Source organism: Grammomys surdaster, unplaced genomic scaffold, assembly GCF_004785775.1.
Source record: "Grammomys surdaster isolate TR1022 unplaced genomic scaffold, NIH_TR_1.0 1162, whole genome shotgun sequence".
Classification (NCBI taxonomy): Eukaryota; Metazoa; Chordata; class Mammalia; order Rodentia; family Muridae; genus Grammomys; species Grammomys surdaster.
Window position 1 is genome coordinate 1,783,281 of NW_021605581.1, and position 19,594 is coordinate 1,802,874.

The following is a 19,594-nucleotide window of genomic DNA, read 5'->3' on the forward strand; positions in this document are numbered from 1 at the left end:
ACTTCTTTGTTTCTACTTGGAAAGAAGCATAGGGAAAGGCAAGATACAAAGCAAGAAATGTGGTGTGTTTGATGTCTGATGTCCATGATCAGGTTCTTGCCTAGAAGGACATCACAGTTTCTATGCACAGCTTCTGCTGCTTCAGTTGAATCTAGGTAACCTTAAAGTAAATGATTTACTAAAGGACCATGCAGTGTATGATAGAACACATGGGAAAGTCAGCAGAGTCCAATATTGGCCAGTGCTCCTTGTGGAACACAGAGAGTGTTATAAATCTTCAAACAGCTGAGATTGAAAAAATCCATTAAGGATTATGCACACTCATTAATGTTGTTCCCAGTCATTGGTGCCTATAGAAACAACATTCTAAGAAAAAGGTTATAACCTATTAGCCATTCCAGAGAAGCATATTTTATAGTCCTGTGGCAGAGCATAAATGTCTATTATGATCTCCATCTTTAGAAGCTGTCTATTGAAACTTCAGGAGCATTTGTTATCAAACTGATTTTTACCCTTTCTTCTTCCCATAGTTTGCCAATATAAGCCTGAGCAAAAGGCAACACAGTTATTAAGAAAGACAAAATAGGGAGCCAGAGGAGTGTCTTAGTCGGTAAAGTGTTTACCATGCAAGCTTGAGAACCCAAGTTCAAACCCCAGCATTTTTGTAAAAGCTGAGTTTGGCAATATACACTGTAATCCCAATGTGGGGAGGTAGAGACAGGTAGATCCCTAGAGATTACTGGTCAGCCAATTGGTGAGCTCCAGGTTCAGGAGTATACACTGTCTCAAAAATAAAATAAAGTTGGTGTTAGTGAGATGGCTCAGTGTGTAAAGGTACTTGCCACCAAGCCTGCTGATCTGAGCCCAATTCCTACAATCCACACGGTAGAGAAAAGAAAACCGACTCCACACTTTTTTTTTGTAACTTCCATATATTTGCTATGGCATACACATGCACACATACACAAAGAGAGAGGAGAGAAAGAGGGAGAGAGGGAGGGAGGGAGGGAAGGAAGGAGGGAGGGAGGGAGAGAGAGAGAGAGAGAGAGAGAGAGAGGGAGAGAGAGAGAGAGAGAGAGAGAGAAACTACAAAGGTGGTGAAGCTATTGTAGAAGACATCTGACATGACATTGACCTCTGGTCTCCACACATGTATACACATACAGGAATACACACCCACATGAATGAACACATACTCATAGACCAAAAGACAAAGGAAAGGTCTGGCCAGCAAAGTGGGACCCTGTATACCTCTTTTGGAGAACTGACCTGCAGACTGAGGTAAACATCTCTGAGAAGGACTTAGTAGATCCAAATGGTACCCACATGGTTAACTACACCACAATCCTGTCTCTCGGTGGCAAGAAGGAGGAGGGAAAAAAAGCTTAGTCTATATTTGCCCTCTATTGAGTGTTATGTACTCCTAAATGGACAGACTTCTGAGTGACCACGAAATCCCCATCCCTACGTGGCAGGGAGAAGTGGAAATAAAGATGCAGAAACTGTTTTATTCCATGGCTGCATGACTACCAAGCAGATGGGTACATGAGCTCAAAGTTGTTCTTTATAAACATTGAGAACTCCCATCAATCCAAACTGGATCCATCTGGCTCAGCCCAGCTCTGTCCAAGAGTGATGGCAGATAGATCTGTAGGTCTAATTACTATAGCATGAGAAAAGTGGCTCATTGTCATGTGAACCTCAGATTATGAACTCTTACATGTGAACTTCAGATGCTGAAGATCTTTATATATATAAATGGCCTACTTAAAAACTCTAGCATGACTTTCTAACAACTATTTCACATCTATCTATGGAATGGGCAATTATATGCAAGCAACATCCTGAGTTTTTTTAAATGAACTAAAACAGTGTTTATAAAACTTGGTATATAATTTCTGCCACACCACAGATTTCTAATAATTATAAAAATAGACTTAATAGTCTTACTGGGATCATTGCCTTATAGCTCCTTGCTTTTCCTGGGAAAGAAATTCTGCTTTCTTCTTTCCCTTTTTGTCTTCCTGGTGTCATCAATTCTGTGCTCCTTGTTGCTCCTTTTTTTTTTTTCATTTAGTAAAATGTCATTGCTCTCCATGGGATGTATTGTTGATTTTTAGCCCAAAGGAGAAAACTGATGCCAATGTCACAGAGCATCACTCTGAACGAGGTCACCTCTTATCCTGCCCTTCCCACCTATTAGAAGGTGTTATGGCCTCAAAAATTGTTGAGTAATTTTCAATAATTATATACTACTTATTTAAATAATAATCAAGACTGAAGCTATGTCCAGCTTTGTGCCCTCTAATTTAAGATAATTTAAAGATCAAAAGACTCATTTTTTTCCTTCACTCTCCCTTGTCCATAACTAGTTTGCTCTCAGTCATACTTCCTCTGGATTCCACGGAGAATTCCCTCCTATGGAACTCAGAGGGGCCTGTGTCAATGTCCCTCTGCTTTGGCCATTGCCTTTATTTGTGGTTCTCAAACTATGGCAGTTATCTTTTAAAAGCTGAGTGCAAACATCATTCCATTATAGCAGCCTTCTTTCTCACTTCTGGAGGATGGGAGAGATATAGGGAAACTTTAACTTCTGTCTCATGCACTGGCTTTCTAGATTCTTGCAAACAGTTTTTCTGCTTTCCATTATGCTAACCAAGCAGCCATATATTCTGATCCCTCCCCTCATATATAAACCAATTCCTCACCATTTTATGTTCCTATTGCCCCTCCCCTAAATGGACATTTAGTTATAGTAGATGTGTTTACATGCATGAGGAGGGGAAAGGGGATAGGTGAGCAAGGCAGAGGAAAGGAGAGAAGATCAGGTTTTCAGAAAAGACACTGATGGTGTCTGGGTTCTTCCTGACATGAAACACCATAAATGAGTGGTCTTCACCACTCATTTTTTATCTTCTGCTCTGGATTCCAAACCACACCCCATGTGTTAATCAGCTCAAGCTGCTGTAACAAAGTACCTTTAACTGGGTGGCTTTGAGAGGCTGGAAAGTCCAAGATCAAAGGGTTATTGGGTTCAGTGTCTTTCAGGTTTACTGATGGCCATATTCTGGTTGAATCGTAAGATGAACAGAGGGAACATTCTCCCTCTTCTCTTGTGTCTCTCTTTATGAGTGCATTAATGCAATCAAGGGACTCCAACATTATAAACTATTTCTCTCTCAAAGGTTTCATTTCCACATACCATCACACTAGCAACTGTGTATGTAATCTGTGTTTGGAGTGGATACAACAAACCTTGACACTTTCAGCCTGTCCATTGCTCCTTCTCAAGGAGCTCTGTTCCAGCTGCACTGAACGTGAAAACTGTGTTTTTAAGATGTTTCCCAAGATTTTCTTTGTGCGACATCATATGGTGTGCCCTTGGCCAATGGCACACGGGTTTCAGAGTTAGAAAGACTTCATGTCCTGGCTCGATCACTTTCCGGTTTCAGCAACTAGGAGAATTTTTGTTTTAGACTGTTTTTTTAATCTTTGGTTTTCTACTCTGAACAAAGGAGAGCTTCTAACACTGTGTCTTCTAACTCTCCTGGCCATCCTCAAGTTATGGGAATGATCCAGAATATCTCAAACACCCAGACTGAGCCCAGTCTCTGGTCCTTTCTATTCAAAGGAGAAAGCAAGAACTGTCCACTTGCTTTAGCATAGGCATGTGGACCAACCACATTTACTCACCCTCCAGAGATTTCAATCTTGAAGAACCAGCTCGGGGAAAGTCTCTGGTGACAATCATCTTAAGGCTGATGGAGAAACATAGCATTTCAGGGCTGAGTGGCAGCAAAGCTGAATCCCCAAGTAACAGTGTCAGCTGTGATTATCACTCTACCGCTCACTGGAGCAGCCCACACTCTGCTGTTAGCTATTACTCCTGAAGACCGTATCTCCAGCCTGGACCTTCAGACAGACTCTATGTAATATCTTTATAATAAAACTTTCTTCCGATGAATCAGTCTGTCTTATGATCATGACCCCTGACTAATACAATAATGTCAAGTGCTTAAGTGCAGCTCAGCATAGAGGTGTGATTGTGATCTTTATGGCTCACATACTCTGTCAGTGTCACTTACAGAATAAATTACTTCTGCTGTTAGTTTTCTGCAACTTGTTCTCTCTGGCAGTTAAAAATAATTTCTAAGGCTTCTAGTGTGTTCTAGTGATCTTTGGATCTGGTTCCGATAGCATTCTATTTCAGCTATTTTAACCTATATCCATGAATAAGAAGTCTCTCCCATTAGTCCTTGTTTCTCAAAATTGTGTCTATGTGGTCTCAATATTCTTATATATGTTTGAATTCACTGAGATTTTCACTGAAACAACAAACCAGCTCTAAATCAATCTCAAAAATGGATGTCTTTACATTTTGATTCCTTGCACCCAATGTCTTGACATATTTAAGTCATGTTTTATATCACTTATTATCATCTTGTTCTGGTCACGTAGGTTATAGTTCATTTCATGTGACCATGCACATAATCACAGTGAGAAGAGGGCATCATTTCCAAAACAGTTTCTAGCTGTTCACTTCTGCTACCTAGATGTTTATTTTATACAGAAATTTCCCTTGCTGAATTTTTTCTTTATATTTAATGTTTATTGGACATACCTCCTGCCTGACATCATGAGTCCTAAACCATAATTATATTTCTCCCTGAATATGTATAAACCATGTGTTTTCAAAATGTGCTCCAAAAATCTCTTGCTAACCTACACTGTAATTCCTTATTAAAGATTCCAGGCCAGGCCCATTCTTCCTTTCTGAATCCATCTTGTGATATTTTTTCTCAGCCAGGTGCTATGATTTTTTAAAGCTTGTTTGTGTGCTTTGCTCACCTGTGTTGTCCTCCTATTTGATTACTGGGGGAGTTCCTATTCATTATTGAAAGACCAGCTCAAATGTCATCTCCTGTCTGCATCTGGCCCTGGTCAGACAAAGTTAGCTTCTATCATCTGTATTCCCATACCAGTATCTACATACCTTAGCAGACAAGATACATCATATCACTTTTTGCCCCATGTTTCTGTTTCCCCCAAAGAGGCTGTGAGATATGAGTATCCTCCTCATCTCTATATCCTCAGTAATCATTATATTTTGTAGAATAAATAGTGAGATGATTAATCAGTAACTATTGTTATGATTTAAATAAAGCCAGTGATTAATTTTTTTCTGGAAGCAACCATTTTTCCTATTTTTTTCTTGTTCTTTTTCCATTCCCTCAAGGTAGCTGGCTGTCTCTGCAATTTCTAACATATTATTCTTTGTAATTCTAATCATGTGTTGTCTTTTCCTTGGTCTATAAAGCAACACATTTCAAACGAGAAATCACCTTGAGTTAGAGGCAAAATACTTCCTAACCTCTTCCTCCTCTATCTTTGGTTTAGATGTAATGTTTGTGGTATAAAATTATCTTTTTCTTAATGGAAAAATCATTTACCATGTCTGCATGGATGTTCACACAAACAGGTTCATTATTTCTTCATAAAAACTACTAAAGTCTAAGCCAAGAGTCAAAATCACAGGCAAATGTCACACGATGCAGGCAAACTGCAATGAAAGCTGTGTCAGGTGCCTACAGTTGCTACCATGGGCAAACATGGAAAGCTCAGCTCCAAAGCTCGGAAAACAGGAAGATTTCCTGGAGACCATAGGTCAGGTTGGAAACATAGGGGCTAAAAATAATCCAGGAAAAAACAGGTGTTTCCTGCACTGAAATTTCGATTTTGACAAACATCTTCATTACTAAGCAGCCTGTTACTCCTCTGAAACGTCATCCTTAACAATCTTCTTCCTTTAGGTCTATTCCCAGTCAGCCACCGAGGACTGCTCAGTACCTGCTAAGTACCTCTGAATATCACCACCACTTAAGTCTCTCTTGGTCTTGAACCACTGACAGCATCACATAGCCAAGGACTAGATATTGTTCTTTGCTGAATCTAAACCACTTCCCACACTGTGACTACTACTGCCCTTGTAAAATGCCCAGTTGGCTGTCATCTTTCTTCCCTATACACCCCTATGCTTTTGTAGATAAATGTACATGATTTTTAACCAAACTGCCTTTGAAGGCCATGAGAAATTGTAAAAAATTATAAGCATACCAACATTTTCTCATTTAAAATGTGTGTCAACTTTGAGTAAGTTAACTTGCTTTTCTGATTCTCTATTTTTCATCAGTAAAATACTCATAATAATAACTATTATTTAACATAGTGTAATAAAGAATGACAAGGATAGTAGATATGAAAAATTTTTCTGCTAATGGCTTATCAAACCAAAAGAAATACGAGTCACAATCCTGCCCCAGTTTGTTACATCATCTTTGAAAACATGGTCTATCACTCGAGAAAAAGACTTAATATCATCTTCAGTTTTTGTTTTTGTTTTTTTGTTTTTTGTTTTTTTCGAGACAGGGTTTCATTGTATAGCCCTGGCTGTCATGGAACTCACTCTGTAGACCAGGCTGGCCTCGAACTCAGAAATCCACCTGCCTCTGCCTCCCAAGTGCTGGGATTAAAGGCGTGTGCCACCACTGCCCGGCTTCATCTTCAGTTTTAATGTCTAATTCTTGAAGCATGTCCTGAAAGGCTGTCTCATGGTTGTGATGTATGTCATTGCCCATGCACTGCAGGGTCTCTAATGCCTTCTGGACTGTTGCACCAGCCTCACCCAGAGGCTTCAAGTCTTTGGAGCTGGTCGTCTGCTCCCGCAGGTAGCACAAGATGATCTCCAGTGACTGGTGGTATAGCTTGTTGTACAGGTTCAAGGCAATAACCATGTCTCTTCACAGGCCAAACATGGTCGGATGCTGTAGGTGGCTTGGTGATGTTAAACTAGAACTGTGTCTCTCAACTGGGGTGTCACATTTGGGTCTCCGGTCTCTCTTTCAGTAGATCCCAGACCTCATGCCTGACCACTTCAAGTGCTTTTATGTGGGCAAACAAAGATTTAGAAAGGACAGCATCAGGATCATATATTTCACCTGCCTCAGTAAGTGGTGTTGGTCTCCCACACAAGATCTCAAAGGAGGTAAGCTTAAAATGTCCTGGAGAGTTCTGAACTCGGAACAAGGCATAGGGAAAGAGGGCTGTCTAGCTAGTCATTACCACCAATCTCTAACGCTAATTTGGTTAAGGTCTCTTTAATTGTTTTATTTATCCTCTCTACCTGTCCTGAACTCTGGGGTCTATTAGCACAAAGTAGTTTCCAATTAACCCCCAGCTGTGTGGCCAGTCCCTGACTCACCTTGGCAACAAAGGCAGGTCCATTAACAGACTCAATAACCTTGGGTATTCCAAACCTTGGAAAGATTTTTTCCAGGATCTTCTTAGCCATCACTTTAGCAGTTTCATTCTTATCAGGGAAGGCTTCGACCCATCCTGAAAAGGTGTCTATAAAAACTAAAAGATATTTATTTTTATATTTTGCTGGTTTGACTTCTGTGAAATCCATCTCCCAGTAAGCTCCGGGCCAGTCATCGCTAAGTCTCTTTCCCATGGTATACATGGAAGATCTTGCATTGGTTAAGGCACAAGCTCTATAGTTTCTCACCACAGCTTTCGTCAAATCAGACAGTCTTATAACATAATATTCAGAGGATCTTACCATATCTTTTAACTTCTTGGTTCCCAGATGAGTCAGATAGTATAGATTAGTGACATATTTTTTATCTTCTTCTTGTGGGAGGATTAATTTACCATCTCTGTTTTTTTATTACCCCATAAGGGGTTTCAGAGTGAAAGTCTAATTTGTCCATCACATCACTTGATGGTTATTGGTAATGTGTCTGAAACTGGTATCTCGTGTGTCAAAATAGTCTCTGGAACCCTTAACTGCTAGAATCATTGTTCTCTGTGCAGCTTTCTTGGCAGCTATGTCAGCCATCTGATTTCTTTTTGCAACAGTGTCCTGAGTCACTTTATATGAGCTGTGGCAAAAGTATTCTGGGCATCTCCCTTCTGCCATTCACAGGGCTGATGTCAGCGTGAAAAGTTCTGCTCTTTGTGCAGAGGTACCTTCTGGTAGGCTACCAGCCCAGATCACTCACTTTCCATCTACCACCACAGTTCCCGCCATCTGCCTACCTTGGACTTCCTGGCCAGGGCTGGTCCTTTAGGTCACTCTGAGTACCTGTCTCTTCTGCCAGGATGTCCATATAATGATGAACAGGAGGAGAATCATCAGTCTCAGGCAGCAAAGTGGCAGGGTTCAGGACAGCCGGGGGTTTAAAGACCACTTTCTCAGTCAACAACAAACTCTGGTCATCTATCTGTCAGGGGGCTGCTGGATAATACTCTCAAGAGAGTGGGGTGTCACAACAGTTACCTGTTGTCCCAGAGTCAATTTGTTAGCATCTTTGAAAAGTAGGGCCACAGCAACAATGGCTTTCAGACAGGTTGGCCGTCTGCTGGCCACTGGGTCTAGTTTCTTGGATAAGTATGCCACAGTCTTTTTCACAGCCCCAAGGTTTGAGTCAGGACCCTCATCTATAGAGTAAAGGGTTTAGTCAAATCCAGTAAGGCTAGCACTGGTGCCATTAGTAAGGCCCTTTTGATATCTTTAAGAGGCTTTCTGATGTTCAGGGGTCTGAATAAACTCTCTTCTTTCTTTTGTGAGGGGATACAGGTGGGCTGTCAATGTTCTATAGCCCACAAAAGTCGGCCATGTCTAAAAGTTCTCTCACCCGACTAGGGGTGGTTCTGGGTGACAGTCTAGTCTTTATCTCATCTTACTCGGTTCTGCCAGCAGTCTCTTACAATAGGCACACTGATCTTTGCCCAGTAGGTGTCGCTGTATTTCTTTTCTTCTGCTCTCTTTTTTTTCTGTCTGGCTTTGACCTTTTATTGCCCAGGTTCTCTGTCTATCTAAATCTATCTATCTCTGTCCTTTTTAAAAATTGTGGCCAAAATCTTTTCCTATATTTTATCTATCTAGTACTTCTCTCATCTTGGCCAAATTGGTGGGACATCTGTCCCTCAGAGACCCAGTACTAGAGAACCCGATGGTAATTCCCAGCCCCCTTATACCTTCCGCTGCTCAGGGAGCTACCGCCAGCTCCCTGCCTTTGTAGCTAGGGGTGGGGCGGACAGGACAAGGGCACTGAACTGCACCAGCTCTTCTGCTGCCTGCCACTGCCACAGACGAGGCACGGGGCTCACACTCTGGGAAGAAGCTAGTGGGGGTTAATGGTTACAGTCGAGTCCAATCCCTCAGGACTTGTCCTTCTCCTGTTCTGGGTTCCCGCAGCTGGCCCTCTCCTCCCTGTACCCTGGGGAGGCAGAGCCAGAGCCCGCACGGCAAAGGGCTCAGAGTGTGGTGCAACAGTTCAGAGTTCGGAGTTCAGAGCGTGGCTTGGGTGGAGGTCTCGACCTGACCCTGATGGCGCCCGCCCACCACCCGCAGATGCTCTGCACTTCCCACCAGAGGTCCTGCCTCTCTGTTCTGTACTTTCCTGTACCAGCGGCTTTATCTCTTCTTCGGCTGATGGTCATGTTATTTCTTTTTAACTCAGGATGTTTTAACACAGTATATTCAGTCCAAAATAACATCAGTCAGTCAAAGTCTGAAAACCACCACACCAAAAGTTTGCCAAGAGAACAGAGAAAAACAACACAATCAAGACATAAGCTGTTAGTGGAAGAACCCAATAAAAATGATCTTTGTGGCTTGTCTAGTTCTCGCTCCTGCCATGAACACAGAAACCTCTCATACACAGTCGATTGTCTCTATCACGACTAACACAAAACACAGACAAGACAACTACACAAAGAGACTAATAGTCTTTATCATGAGTGCCAACACCACTCCAGAAAAACAGACAGTTATCTTCCTCAGCTTCCAGATGGGAGTCCCCCAGGCATCCCTAGGGATCACTAACCACCTCCTGGGATGTCTCCCAGGGCCACAGCTGGTGATCCCCTAGCACGTCTGCTTTGGTCACTCCCTCAAGAAACAAACGGCTGCAAACTGAAAGAAGTGCACTTTTCAGAAACCAAACAGTCAGACAAACAAGGGCCCACAAAGACAGAACAAAGCAAGTGAAATCCTACCTCCAAGAAGGTTCCCATGTCTTGGGTGGTCGAAACTTCCTATCCAATGCACCAAAATGAAAGTCTCCCTGCCCGAGAGGGGAGACCCTCACTCAACCCACTCGAGATTATGTCCACGCAAAGACCACGAGACACCGATTCTTGTTGCAATTAGCAAGAGATGTATTTCAATCAGCGCGTATTGAGGCAGAAACTGGTAGCCTACACAAGAGCAGGAGTTTCAACCCCCATGTTTGGGTGCAAGGGGTATTTAAAGGAGAAAACCATAAACGGGGGGGGGGGGGTGAAGGGGGAAACCAAGAGGGAACAGTGGAGAATTCTAATCTGTATCATAAAAATAGTAGACAGTTTTCAGCTCATTATTTAGCTGATTATAAACCAGGGTGGGAAGTGGGAAAACACCCTATACATGGTTTATTCAAGAATGTGACCTTAACCTGACCATTTTCTTGTGGTCAGCTACTTCCTGGAGTGACTTAGCCAACCTGTATTATTAGTTCTGCTACTCTTTATTGGAACGACCTAGCTGACCTGCCTTCTGGCTAATTCTTTCTTTGGGTGGCCAACTAGTTCCTGGAACCTAGGCCTGTGAACCTGCCACCCTTAATTCAGATGGGGGGGGGTTGTCTCAAGCTTCTCTATGAATTTTTATATCCTTTCACTATAACACATTATGCCTAGTAAAAAATACCAACCATCTGACAAACACATACAATACCATGTAGACATTGAGATTCAGACATGAAATAATACTTGGAAAGAACTCAAGTTTGAGTACAGAAAGAATTTTTTTTAATATATTGAGTACTTAGGAGATGAGGCAGTTCAAGACAATGAGGAAGATTAGGGAGTGAACAACAAACAAGAGTGATGCTTACTCCTAAAGAAACAGACACTCCACTATCCTTTCCCTTTAGGGCTTTGCTTTATGGCCTATTTGGAAGAGAGGCTGGTGCTGCCAGTATTTTAGAATTACCTGTAAATATTTATTTACAGATCTGTAGTTTGGATTATCTTTATTTTCCTTTTCATAGTCTATTTTTAAAAGATTTGTTGCCTTCCTGCGGCCTTACAATAATATCTAAGGACAGGCTCCAGTTTCTGAGGGATTAATCCTCTACGTAATGATGAAATTCAGTGAGGAAAAATCTAGAGTTAGAAGAAAATTAATTTCATGGCTTATAAAGAAAATGTGAGTGTTTTTACTTCCTCAAGCAAGTATACTCAGGAAACTCACTTTGTTGTGATGCCCAGCAGGCTGAACTGATGGAGTGGAGCTGCTGCTAAGATTGGTCCTCTTCACATTCTCCCTGGTACTCAGGTAGAAGCTAGACCTCAGACATTTCCCTAAATAGTGCAGGCACACTTTCTCCAAGGAACTAAGGAGAACCTCTGCTGCCATCTAGTGCTTTTTATAAAGAGTTCAGCCAGATGAGCATGATGTGACGCTGAGGGTGGCAAAAAGCTAAAACTTTTAGAAATACTTAGGTGTTCTTTGTTTTTACTATATTAGTTGGTAAGATGAGCAGGGCCATGGGCTACACAATATGGGTTCCTGGAGTAGATGCCATGGAGGAGGTTGCAGAAAATCTGGTACCAGGGCCTCCGCAGCAGCTCCACCCAGTTCTTAAACTTTCTGCAGGAAGGTTTCCTTTGTGATGATGAAGAGTCCAACTGAGCACAGAGGGTGTGAATTCAAATGCATATATGCCTTGCTAAGACCTCAGTTCTTGAAATACTGTGATACATGCCTTCTAGGACCTTCAGCAGACTGTTTCCCTTGTCAATGGAAAGGCCTACCTCTGATACCTTCTTGCTGCCTTTTCTCTACTCCTCCATATCCTTTTATTACCAGCAACACTGAGAACTCTCCTCCAGACTCTGCCCTTGACAGTATTCTGTATCCTTTGGGAAGCTATACAGGAGTCTTTGAAGGCATGCTTGAGTACCTTTCTAAAGACTAGTGAAATATCAGGTTCAAAAGAAAGACTGGGAAAGCTGAGGTTGGCAACCATTTATCTCTGAAATCATTTCAGATAAGCATTTAATCACAGATGAACAGACAGCACCCAATCATAGTGGCTTCCAACCATCTGTAACTTATTTCCAAGAATTCATCACACAGCTGCTAAATCTAGAAACTTAAATCATCTTTGACTTTATCTTCTCTCTTCTGTCTCCATCAACCAACACATCACACATAAACACACACACAACTCACTACATATATACACACTATACACACATTCAATACACTACATATATACACAACACACACACACTAAACCCATAGACAGATTTTAGTGGGTTCTACCCTGTAAAAGTCTCCTAAGTCTATATAATTTCTCTATTACTATTCACACCGCATATTACATAACATATATGTATTATATCAGTTATAGCCATTGTGTAGCCCCTTCTTTTATCCCCATATCTAATAGTCATCTTCTCATTAGAAGGAATTTTTAATTAATTTAGTAATGTTCTTAATCAATGTTCTTCAGTGATTTTCCTCAGTGTTTAAGACACAGGGTGCACATTTAAGCACAACCTAAAATGGCCTCGGTGATCGGTTTTTACCTCGTGCCCGTGTCTTCCTTCAACTCAATGCTTTCTTATTGTTATACTGACCACAAATCATTTGTATATTAGTTACACAGCATCTGTCCCTAAGCTCAAATTTTAAGTGCTGTGAAGTCAGATACCAAGCCAAAACAGGTGATCAACAAAACCATGTACTGAATGAATTAATGAGGTTAATATTGTCTCCAACAATTTTTAGTTGTTAACATTCTCCTTGTTTGAATATTAAGCTTCATTTAAAAACTAACTTGTGCTCTCTCTCTCTCTCTCTCTCTCTCTCTCTCTCTCTGTGTGTGTGTGTGTGTGTGTATGTGTGTGTGTGTGTGCATTCAGGAATCTGTGTATATCAGATGACATACACAGATGTAACTCTAAAACTAGAGTTACAGATGGTTGGGAACTACAATGTGGGTGTTGGGAATTAAACCCGGATCTTCTGCAAGACTAAGTGACACCTGAGCCATCTGTTCAGCCCCAGACACTAAAAATATTAGAGACAAAGAGTCCTCAGATGTTATGAAAACCTAATGTTCAGAGGGCAAAGATTATTCAGACATAATATTTTAACTACAATAGAATGTTTTTTTTAATCAAGTAAAAAGAGCAATACATTTGAAAATATCCTTCACATCAGGGACTTGCTTTCTCAGAATCATAGAGGAAGGGATTGATAAAAGTTGACTGGATCTGGGTAGACTGAGAAATTGAAGGTTTAGAGGACAAAGAGGACACAGGTAACAAGTGGGTGGAGAAGCCAGGCAGTGGTGGCGCACTCCTTTAATCCCAGCACTTGGGAGGCAGAGGCAGGCAAATTTCTGAGTTCGAGGCCAGCCTGGTCTACAGAGTGAGTTCCAGAACAGCCAGGGCTATACAGAGAAATCCTGTCTTGAAAAAAACAAACAAAAACACCAAAAAACCAAACCAACCAAACAAACAAAGAAACAAAAGAAAACAGAAAAAAAAAAAAAGAAAAACAAATGTGTAGAGAAAAATCAAGTGGGCTCAACTATAAAAAAGATTACAGTTGTTTTAATCCAGCAAAACTGTAGATGAGCTCCCATATAAAGCTGCATCACAGTTGATTAAATGTGTATAGTAGACATTTAATGATTTGATTAATTTTTAGAGAATGGTGAGAAATGTATATGGTACATTGCTAGAATCGGAACAAGAGACTATGTGAAGTTTTCTTCCATCATTACTCTTGGACAGCATTTGGTTAGTTGGTGCTATTTGTGAGCTGGGTCATCATTGTAAACGTGACTGGATTAAGACTCACCTGGAAGATAATAGAAAACCTGCTAGTATATCTCTGAGCCCATTTCAGAGAGAATTAACAGAATGGGAAAGACACACCTAAATGTAGGGTGCACCATCATGTGTGCTAAGAGCTTAGACTGAGTAAAAGAGGAAAGAGGGGAGGGGAACCGAGAGCCAACACTCCCCAGTGTGTGCTTCTCAGTCCAGGGAGATGTGAGGAGCCATACACACAGTTCTTTCTTTCCCTGACACAATAAACCTGTCTTCCAAACTCTCTAGATGTTTGGCCAATTCAGAATCTATTAGAAGCCCCTGCAAAGGAGGGCTCTGAGCCCTGCTGAAGATTTCCTCATGATGTTGAATCTAAATCTCTTTTCAGCAAATATTCTTCTCTAGAAATCTCATGTTTAAATTGCTTTCTTTCCTACTCTTCAGTCCTCCTGGTCTGAGGCATAAGGCAGTGGTCATTCACTCTCCTTTGAAGATTTGCTCCTGGCTTACCCAGCATCCACTTCTAGGTGTGACTTTACTGCACAAGAAAAATACACATCCAGCTTCTCTATTGTTTGTGACAAGAGATCTTTCAGATTATAGAAATTCTTCATCCTTTAGGCCACGGTACAAAGAAAATGAGTTTATTCAGTATACTTGAAGGAAAACAGCAGGCATGGTGATAACTGAAGAACCACCTCTGTGTGTAATGAAGTGTTGTGGTCTGCCTTTTGAAGGGATTCTCTGCTTGGTTAGAGCCAGCCATTCTATGGACAATTTCCCCTGGCATGAAATTCTTGCTATGTAAATGAGGGCAGGCCTCATTTGGCTGGTGGGGCAATTATGGGGAGCCACTACGCATCGGATTTCCTGTCATAAGATTCCCTCTGGGGTGCCAGGTTATGGCTAGTTTTGAGTGGTCTCCACTCTGCTCTCCCACTGTTCTGCTGTTTGGGGATGCTTTTGGATGCCTTCTGAATCAGGCTTACATCAGAGAATTGTTCCCTTAGTCTGTCAGTCATGGCTTCCCATTCACACTCTTGACCATTTTTTGTTTTGTTTTCTCTAAATTGAAACATAAATATAGATGTAATCAGTTAATAGCCACATAAGAAACCTTGTCTCCTCTTAAATCTTTTGCTTAGAATTAGGTTCCGAGAAGCCAGCACCTCCTAACTTTCAGAGAATTGACATACTGGCAAGTTAGGTTAGAGGAAGTCATGGGAGTTGTTACATTCTGTTACATTCAGGGTCAAGTTCTTGCTTCTTGTCTCTTGATAACACTGTGGCTTATTGCAGTCTCTATCCTCTAAACTGAATTGAAAAGCAGACTACCCATTAAGGTTTATCTTATATCTGTCTGCCCCAACTTTATGTTGAGTCTTAGAACCTGGAGGCAGGATGCATCACACCTGCTCATGTCTAGACACACACAGCTCACTATCTTTCAAAAAGGATTTCTCTCAGAATATTGAATGAATGTCAACAGGATAACTTGAGAAAGTCACCAGCCAGCCATCTCTCAGAGAACGACTTAGTGTGGGAGGTAGGATCAGACTGTCATAGGTGCAGCCTACCACATCTGACTGTAGAACTTTGGGCAAATTCCTTCAGAAATAGAAGGGATGGCTCCAACACTCTTCCCAGCATCAAACTACCACGCTAGGAAATACTTGTATAGTCAGGATTTAGCCACCAGCTGGAACTGATGGGCTGGATGGAGAAACATTTTAATGATTTAAAATGTTACTCGCTTGTAATAAAAATGTAATTTTGTTTCTTCCAAACCTCCTGATTATTATGGAGGTTTTTCTGCTGAGTGTTATTCTACAAAGGCATTATGAGCATCAAGACTGACATAGCCATAAGGAATTGTGGAAAGTTTAATATCTGTTGATGGGGATGAGAAACAAAATTTTCCATTTTTAAAATCATCAGATGCCTTTTAAATGGATAACATTAAATTACTGTCAAAAATGTTCAATATTTTCTCATCTGCATACAATTGTTTCCCAGTGGATGAAAGCTGCAATCTGGTTCACTGGGCTGTTGCGGCCATTTTTTTCCCCACTTTATCCTCAGCTTGCTACTGAGCTTCTACCAAGACTAAAGAGATGGCATTAAATCATGTTTGGGACGGGGGTTGCTCGGGAATTGGAATAAACCAGATCAGACAATATCTCTGAATAGAGTACTTTTTAAATAACATTACTGGGTTGAGAAGTTGGCGCAATCAATAAAGTGCCTAATGGGCCAGCAAAAAGACCTGAGTTTAGATTTCCAGCATCCACATAAAAAGCCTGGCATGGTGGCTTTTTGCCTGGAACCACCCAAGCACTAGGAGGAAGAGGAGGCTGGGGGCAGGGGATATCCTTGAAGTTCACTGACCAGCAAGCTAGCTAAGTCCATGAGCTTGGATTTTTAGGAAGAGATGCTGTCACAAAGAGAAGATGGTGAGTAGTGGAGGAAAGACGTCACTCTGATTGTCAAAGCTACACATATGCACATACTCCCATAGACACTGTGCACACACCCCTACTAACAAGTGCATTTACCACACACACACACACAGACACAATTTTAAAAATAATAATAAGATTAAATAAGAAAATGAGAGGTTTGAAATGTGGAATGCAAAACAGCCTTTCTTCAGCCTTGAAGGTAGTGTGTGTGTGTGTGTGTGTGTGTGTGTGTTATTTGTTTGTTTTCATCCAAGGGCACAAGACTGAGACACGACGTAATGTTATCTTAGCTCTCTTGCAGCAAATGCAACCTTAGCTCTCTGCATTCAGAAGGAAGAAGACAATTAAGCATGGTGGAGCCTAAGAAAAAAGGAAAGCTTCATGATTTCTGCAGGGAATGCCATTTCGCTATGCTAAGCATGCAGTACTGAGAAGGGACTATCATTCAGAGACCATTTCCCAAACAATCCCTCTGCTGTGGTCACTTAGACCCGTGGTTCTTGCAGCTGGCCATCCTTGTCTCAGAGGAGTACCAACACAAGTTAGGTTTAAATATTAGGTTGTGGGAACAACACAAGTTAGGTTTAAATATTTCTGGTTGATGACTTGCTAAAAAATAATAAATACCTAATTATAATTAAGGGGAATTAATCTATCTAAGCAAGTAAGTTTGGTTTATTTTTTATAACTTCTATTGGTTCTTTGTGAGTTTCACATCATGCATCCCAATCCTACTCATCTTCCTCTCCTCCTGTACCCACCCTCCACCCTTGCAACCTCCCCCCACAAAAGAGAAAAATAATTTCATTGTGAAAGCTGTAATATGTCATAGTGTGTCCCACGGTATACTCTTTTGACCACACTTCTTCTCTTGCAAATGTTCATTACAATGACTTCATCTGGTACAAGTCCTCTGGCTTCTGCTACTCTTATAAGTACCTTACTGAGACTCCTCTCAGAAATCTTATTGTTGCCCTGTGTCATGAAGATTCTGTAGTTTTGGATTTGTAGGACCAGCCCCTTCATCCATTCCAACAGTTCATAGATAGGGTAGATTTGGAGTGGGCCAATTCAAAGGCCTGTATCTGCCCAGAGAGGTATCTGAGCTTGTCAGCCCACCAACTTTCCCATTCTCATGCCCTCAGGGCTGGCTTACCAGCAACTCGCACTATCAGGGCCAGCTCTACCCTGCTGCTCAGGCAGATAAGAAGCAGAGCTGGCTCTCTTACACTCGTGTCCTGGGCGTTCGTGCATGCACAACCCACACATTCAGGGCCAGTTCTGCTGTGCTGTCTGGAAGCAGGGCCAGCTCTCCCAAGTGCTACAGCTGGAGAGAGGCAGGGTCAGCTCTCCTGCTCTCATGACTCCATGTCAAGTCTCCCACCTGCCACATGTGGTGGGGGAGAGGAAAGGAGGATATCTCTCCCTAGTTCGTGCTACTGCTCTGAAGATAAGTGGGCAGGCAGGTAAGGGGAGGGGTCAAATTTATCCCTCAGATGTCCTAGGGAGCAGCCCAGACCAGGGATGTCTGTTTGGCCTTTGGCTTTGGAAGTGACAGACTCCTGCTGCTTCAGGGTCATGGTCCCAGATGTGCGCCCCCCCCACACCTTGCTACCCTCAATTCCCGTGGCAACACAAGCCAGAATCCCACCATGGTCCTGGAGGACAGTTCGCTGTCCAAGTCTCCTGGTGCAGGACTGGTGTTTACCTCAAGTTCAATTTTTTCTGGGAATGTTAGGCTATGAATTGTTCAGATGTTCATGGGTCAGAGCATTTAATATAGACATAGCCTCTCTCCTCTCTGCCACCTACTGACCCATACATGACTCAGAAACCATATCTGCAATGCCTGTAGGAGCAGGGAATTTTAGTTTTTAGTTAATAAAGGTGGTAGAGTGGTAATGTTGTTGTAGAGGAAGTAGGAAGGGGAGCAGAATGGTGCAGAAGTTCTTTGTTGAATTTGAGAAAACAAGTAAGGTAGCTTTTGTGTTTCTGGGTTCAGAGGAAAGAACAGAAATAAGAGAAAACAGCACACATTTGAGTGTCTACCATGTTCCATGCACTTATTAAGTTATTCAATGGTTTTAAATGACTTAGAACTATTTTTATCCTCTTCCTGGTGGAGAATTGCCTTAGAAGAATGCTTAGGAGAGGAAAAATGAGGAAAATGACTCTTCAACCCCAGCACAGGCAGAAGTCTTGTTATCAACTTAGCCTCAGTCCTCCAAGTTTTCAAATTTTTCTAAAGAGCTTGGCACTAATGTTAACTTTTAACAAGAGCCAAATAATCTTTAATTAGGAAGCTAGAGAGATGGCTCAGCAGGATTTCCTAGTCTTTCAGAGGGCTAGGGTTTGATTCAAAGCACCTACATGGTGTTTCACAACCATCCAGAACTTAATTTCCATGGGATCTGATGCTCTTCTCTGGTCCCTGATGTCACCAGTCACACCTGTGGTGCACATTTGTATGTGCAAGCAAACACTCATACACATAAAGTTTGTAAAAATTATTTAATCAGGTAATTATATAATGTACTTTTGAAGATAAAAGAAGAAACATGGTGGCATACACATTTAATCTCAACACTTGGGAGCCAGATGTAGGTGGATCTCTGTGAGCTCAAGGCTGGGCTGGTCTACATAGTGAGTTCCAGAACAGCCAGAGCTAAGTAGATAAATCATGTTTCTAAAATATATTTAGAGAACATATATAGACTTTTGTATATTGCAGTGATATACACATAATATATATATCATAGACTATATATTTTCTAAGACATATAATTCTTTTCTTCTTGACATATAATTCTTTAAAAGTGAATCTCTTCTGGTAATTTTAAAGCCAAAATCTTTTAGTAAATTTTGCAAACTATAAAAATGAGGAAGCATCAATGACTTCCTTAGTCAATCCACCTACTGTTATGGTGCTCTCTCCTTGCCTGGTGGTAAATTACTTAAATTATGAGGGAAGAAAGACTAAAGGGGTTTTGTGTACATTAACCTGATGCTAATGCTTATTTCTGAACAGTGGGCTATTTGGCATTTAATAATTTCTATTTCACTTACCTGTATTTCACAATAATTCTATATTGCTTGGGTTAATGAGAAAGATAAATATAAGAAGTAAATGGAGAGCTAATGTTGAAAGAAAGATGGCAACCAACCTTCTTCACCCATGGCCTAGTGTCTGAAAAAAACCAAACTGCAAAGTTCTGATTAAACAGAACACACACACA

General features: G+C 41.3%; 1 non-coding gene and 1 pseudogene across 1 annotated transcript; both read right to left on the bottom strand.

The window, feature by feature from the left end:
• LOC114634991 overlaps window positions 1-6,791 on the bottom strand; it is a 35,593-nt pseudogene extending 28,802 nt beyond the window's left edge.
• Window positions 6,792-18,088: 11,297 nt separating this feature from the next.
• Window positions 18,089-18,220, bottom strand: LOC114635012. The gene has a single exon (XR_003713401.1). It is a non-coding gene; the product is annotated as a small nucleolar RNA SNORA17 (small nucleolar RNA).
• Between the last annotated feature and the right edge of the window lie 1,374 nt (window positions 18,221-19,594).